Genomic DNA, 5,940 nt, shown 5'->3' on the forward strand with positions numbered 1-5,940 from the left:
CTGATGGCAAAGAGCCTGTGCCTTTGCCATTAGCTGGCAGATGGCAAAGCCTCTTAACGGGGTTAGCCCTGTTAGAAGGCTAACGGCATACTTTGCCGTCTGCCAGCAGATGGCAAAGGCTGCAGGCTCTTTGCCATCTGCCAGCAGATGCCAAAGGCTGCATGCTTTGCCGTCTGCCAGCAGATGGCAAAGAGCTTTGCCATCTGCTGGCAGATGGCAAAGGGCCCAAATAGGCTAGCCCAAATTTTACATGTAGATGACACATGGCCTCTTTGCCATCTGCCAGCTGATGGCAAAGCTCTTTGCCATCTGCTAGCTGATGGCAAATGCCTATATTGCCCCATTTAATATAGTTTTTCTTATATCAATTCATTTTCACAGAAAATCAAACACAAACATATTTATATGACCAATATAGCATATTCAACACATATTACCAATAGTCATGAACACATATATATCGAACACATATCCAACACATGTTACCAATAGTAGCAAGTTTCATCCATACATATACATAGTTTCATCAATATTACACAGTTTCATCATAGGTAGCAAGTTTCACAAAGTCAAAACAAAAACTAAAGACAAGCACTCCATCAACCCAAGCTTCCGTGATCTGAAGCAAATCTACAAAATGGGAAACAAGAAAGTTAGCAGAAGACTAGAAGAAGAAGATTATTATGATGTAACTAAAATGTGAAGATTATTATGATGCAACTTATATCTGTAAAATAGGTCATTTTGGAGCTAAGTATGGTTATTATGTCATTTTTGAGCTAACTAAGCATATTTTTGCATACACCTAATTAAATTGTAAATATGGAAAAACTGTTGCTCAAGCCTAACTTAATTATATGCAATACAAATTATAGGACAGAACTGCTGGCTTTTAGAAAATATGAATAACGTCAATACCCAATCACAGCCTGTTCAAATGAATCCCTGGCCCAATATGCTCTTTAAGGTACAGGGGGAGAGAACATTTCCATATACATTTAGACATAGCAGAACATGAGCTGAAAGAGTAGCTATGAGCTCAGTTATAAAACTGGAAGTTGCTAGTGTATGTATATTTACATACTTATATTTTTCTCATCTCTTCACTGGGAGATAACATGTATAATTTAGCATGTATATCTGCGGACATAGCAATTGGTCAGTTACAGGATGTTGATCGGAATACAATTGGAAACATTGATCGCAAGACATACTATACTTCTAGCCAATTATATGTATCTTCAAATCCTCTAGTCAAGAAATCAACCAAATCATCAATAAATATTATAAGGGAAAGAAACTATGAAATAAAAGGATCTGCAAGATAATGTCTTTTCAACAAAATAGTAGTGCAACACACCATTTGTACAGAAAAACTGTACGTAGCTATCATGAAAGCATATGATACTTGATCCTTAATTTCATCATAGTCCAGTGGAAGAGAGGAAATCATACATCTATGTAGGACGTATATCACTGTCACCCATCTGCCCATGGCATCCAGACACGCTGTTGCCAGCCGTTGCACCACCATCCTGACACATGGGCACCTCACGCCACTACATGAGGATGATTGGTGGTGGAGTCCGTAGCAGGCTGCATGTCGATGTCCTCGCCGGACAAAAAACAGTGCTATTGTTGGTAGCTAATGTTCTCTAACTGTCTTCCAAATAGAACTACAAAGGTATGACCAGATTTCCTATAAACAGTGGGATAAATAAATGGAATATGTTTTAGTTTGATTTTTGAAAGACATGGTTGAACTCTAAGAAACCAAATTCATAAATGAGGTTAGAGAGGTCGGCCAGGTTACATAGCTATTCTCTCTAGCAAACAACAGAATCAAAGTAGCAAGTCTCGATGCACGGATAAGTTCCGAAATAATGACAACTTATTTCCATTGTCTATAACTAAGCATCATTTTCCAAGCTTGAACATTATTAAAGAAATATAAATTTAATCACAGTGCAACTCTATATATGTATAAGAGGCGACGTCAAAATCCCAGCCACTAATTAGCAATTATGTGAAGCTCCAGATGCCCCAAAGGCATGGACGTACTGCAAACCTGTTCATATATGCTCATTACGTTTGTGTGGAACCATCACCGGAATCAGCTCGACACCGGCGTTAGGCTGCGTTTCTCGATCTTCTCTACGCGACCAGTGGAGTGGCAATGGAGAGGGCGTGGGTGGATCTGCAGGACATAATGGCCGAACACATGTCAGCAAGGATACCATGACGGCATGGGAAAAGAGGAGATCAATCGCTCAAGTTGGTGGAGAAGAAGCCACAATAGATGGCGTCCAAGCACATGCATGGCGGCAGCATGAGGACGACAAAGCCGGCAGACTCGCTAGGGCTTTTGCTTTAGATGATCCACGATCTATGGGATTTTTCTTTACGAACGGTGATCTTATTAGAAAAAAATAACGTGAAGAAGAAGGCTTAAGCCTTGCCGGCGTGGAGTGGCACAGAATCCTGGGGGGAGGGCGAGATATTAGGAGTTCTATTTTTCTACCATTCCAAATCAAGCTTGTTACAGCAAGGCAGGAATTGCAAATTGTATTTGCCTAGCTACGTGACCTGATTGGACTTGCCTTTTCTAAAAACCAGATTGGACTTTCCTTTTCTAAAAACCATATTGAACTTGTTGCCCATATAAGATTGCAGTACGCACATAGCAAAATGCATTAACTTGTGATTCCAGAATTAAACAACCAACACCATGCGCCAGGGTAGGATTTTGCACACAACAAGTACTCTGAAAATAAACTGCACACATGTACAGAACAGAGAACATGAGCCAAGACACTGATCCATAGGGAAGAAGAGAAGGGGACGAGCTCACCTTGCAGTTTAGGCTTCGGGGGCGTGGTCGTCCTCGTGCCGCTCCTAGCTTGGGAGCGTCGCTCGGGCATCAATGGCGTAGGGGCTAGCTCCTCTGAGACATGGGGTCGCAGCTCCTTGAAAAAGGCGCGTCGGACGGCGGCGAAGATGGGATCCGGTGGGAAATAGACCGGGCTGACGGGGGCGGGGCGGTGGGCGGCCTGGATCAGGAGCAGCGACCGACGGGGACCGGCGCGGCCGGCCTTGATCCTTGGGGTGGCGGGCGGCGACCGGCGGGGAGGCGCAACTGGTCGGTCTATAAGAAAGATGGCCCGTGTGGCTATACTTTCCACATCTGTTTGTATACATAGCATTAAAAAAACTGATCTCTTTTATCAAATATTTCTATTTCAATATAAATATTTCTTCTGGGGTATAATATACAAACAGATGAGCAAAGACAACAACATACATAATACATAACATAAACATAAAAATAACAGCATTATTTTTTCTGCCAAATGGTTCTGAACACTTTTAATATTGACTTGACTACGAAAAGCGCAATTATCACATGCAAAGAAAGCAAATAGGTAGAAAGTTTTGTAAGGGCATTAACATAAAGTGCACATTGAGACTACTTTTTGTATATGTGGTCGCATATTGTTTCAGCTACAACAAATTAATTTACATAAGATGGTGTATGCATGAAGCTACTGTGAGCTAACATGAAGTGAAACTAAATCTTTCATTTGAAGCAAACTCATGATTCATAAACAGAAATCTTGAAGCTACCGTGAGTAAAATATTAGTAAGATGATAGCTGGTTTCCAACTTTTGATGACATCCATTTCCTTAAATCTGCTGCTATCCTAGGGAAAATATGATTTGACAAAAAATAATGGTATGTTGGATTTTTACCATACAAATGAGGGTTAAGGATCATTGGGCTTGACACAAATTCGAATTTGGATTTCGTAGGAAATGAATTTGTAACCTATACATGAAGGTGGTTGATGTCAGTATTGGTCATTCATGTACATATATATAGGAAGTAATTCAAATGTGAAGCTACCTAATAAAAGTCGGTGGCTTGTGGCAACATGAGAGGAAAGAACAATGTTAGGCCACCCAAAAAAATCATAACGTGAACCCATGGTCATATGCATGAAAAGGTGAGATATTCTCGTTAAGGAAAGAAAAGTAGTGAAAAAGTGGAGCTTGTCGCGAATATGCAGAGGGTTCACTCAATATTTGATCGGTCAAAGTTTGCTTTTTTATTTGTTTTATTTCCTTAATGTTGCATAGGCATGGCAATTTTTGACCATAAATGTTGGAACCTTTTGCCTGTTCTCTGTACTTTTAGTGTGCTCTGATTGATCACCATTGTGCCATAAAATTAAGTAGTCAGTAAGAATATCCTAGCTTTTCATAGACAAAGGTCATATTTGATCGGTCAAGGTTTACTTTTTCATTGGTTTTATTTCCTTTGCTAATGTGTGCTGAGGCATACCAATTTCCTAGACCATACATATTGATGCTTTTGCCCGTTCTCTGTACTTTGATGGGCTCTGGTTAGTCACCCAAACAACTGACATGCCTCTGCATATACATTATCAAAATAAAATCAGTGAAAAAACAAACCTTGACAGATCAAATATATCTGACCTTCAGCTCATAATTATTGACTTCATCCTCTTCTTATATGCATGTCCAACGCTGCTAGACATGCAAATTATGTCAAGTTAACATCTGTGTTCATTAAAACTGAAACAACTATAATTATTTGTGTGCTGCAAATACCGAACAACAGTTCTCTTGATATATACGTATTTGCATAGACTTTGCAAATAAGCTCATCTTAGTTGAGAACAGCAATTAAGACAAAGCTAGATATATCAAGTCTGAATAACTATTGTCATTCTTAATGAGCATAGTAATGATTCACATATGCACCACACACACCTTATATCATAAAGGCACATGCTCAGTCGCTCACAAAACTACATGCAGGATCGCTTAGTAAATATAAGTTGCACGTCAATCCAGCATGATGAACGAAAACTAAACATGGGCAGTGGTGTTCAACCTGGGTCGCTCGAACCAATCCAGGTACAAATCCCAGCAAAATTTTCTCGCGAAAATCAGGAAGGCTGAACAACCAGGATCTCGGCCTCTGCAGAGTGGAACACACGCAGCAGCCTCCATCTCAGAAGATGAACATGACCCAGCGATCTCCACCACCCGCCCCCGAATCCGCCCCAGCCGCAGCCCAGCAAGAAATACTAACAAAACGCGGCATCCCGGTGACCGGGGCCTGTCGACGAACAAGCGGATCACAACCCATTCTCCCAGAAAAAAACAGAGACGAACCAGGTCACGTCACTAGGCACTAGGCACGCGGCATCCACCATCTCCACCCAGCAGCCGGATCACAACCCGAGCGCCATTCGCGAGATCCCAGGGCCCGACGCCAACCCTGAACCAGACCAAAGGAAACCTATGGTACAGAGGGAGGAGAGGGGGGCGCGCACCGTATCCGGCGTCGAGGGAGGCGGTGTGGAAGACGCCGGTGTAGGCGGATCTGTCGCGGACCTGGACCTCGACGGGGCGGGCCGTGGACGAGGGGAAGGGTCGGCGACGGGGCGGGGGAGGGCCGGCGACGGGGCGGGGGAGCGACAGGGCCGTCGACAGGGTGGCGGGGGAGGGCCGGCAACGGGGTGGCGGCGGGCGAGCCTAGAGCGCCATCGACGGGGCTGCTCGGTGTGTGGATGAGATGTGAACGTCGTTTTTTTACCTGGATGGGTGGGGAGAGAGGGAGGGGATAACCCCACAGTTTTTTTTACCTGAAAAAAAATAACCCCATCTCTTTGCCATCTGCCAGCAGATGGCAAAGAATCTTTGCCGTCTGCTGGCAGATGGCAAAGAGGTGGGGCTGGTATGCCGTTACACTCTTGACGGCCATAGGATTTGCCAACCTCTTTGCCATCTGCTGGCAGATGGCAAAGATTATTTGGCATCCACTAGCAGATGGCAAAGAATTGGCTAATGGCAACCATGTTCTTTGCCGTCTGTCAGTTCTTTGCCATCTATTTTTATAAGCAGATGGCA

The 5,940-nt window shown here is 43.2% G+C and overlaps 1 long non-coding RNA gene across 1 annotated transcript; it reads right to left on the reverse strand.

Moving 5' to 3' along the window:
* Positions 1-2,857: 2,857 nt before the first annotated feature.
* On the reverse strand, positions 2,858-5,499 carry LOC123160640 (uncharacterized). The gene is made up of 3 exons (XR_006480277.1): positions 5,364-5,499; positions 4,474-4,548; positions 2,858-3,184 (listed from the first exon to the last, which is right to left on the reverse strand). It is a non-coding gene; the product is annotated as an uncharacterized lncRNA (long non-coding RNA).
* Positions 5,500-5,940: the final 441 nt, after the last annotated feature.

The sequence above is a fragment of the Triticum aestivum genome, chromosome 7B (genome assembly GCF_018294505.1).
Source record: "Triticum aestivum cultivar Chinese Spring chromosome 7B, IWGSC CS RefSeq v2.1, whole genome shotgun sequence".
Taxonomy (NCBI): domain Eukaryota; kingdom Viridiplantae; phylum Streptophyta; class Magnoliopsida; order Poales; family Poaceae; genus Triticum; species Triticum aestivum.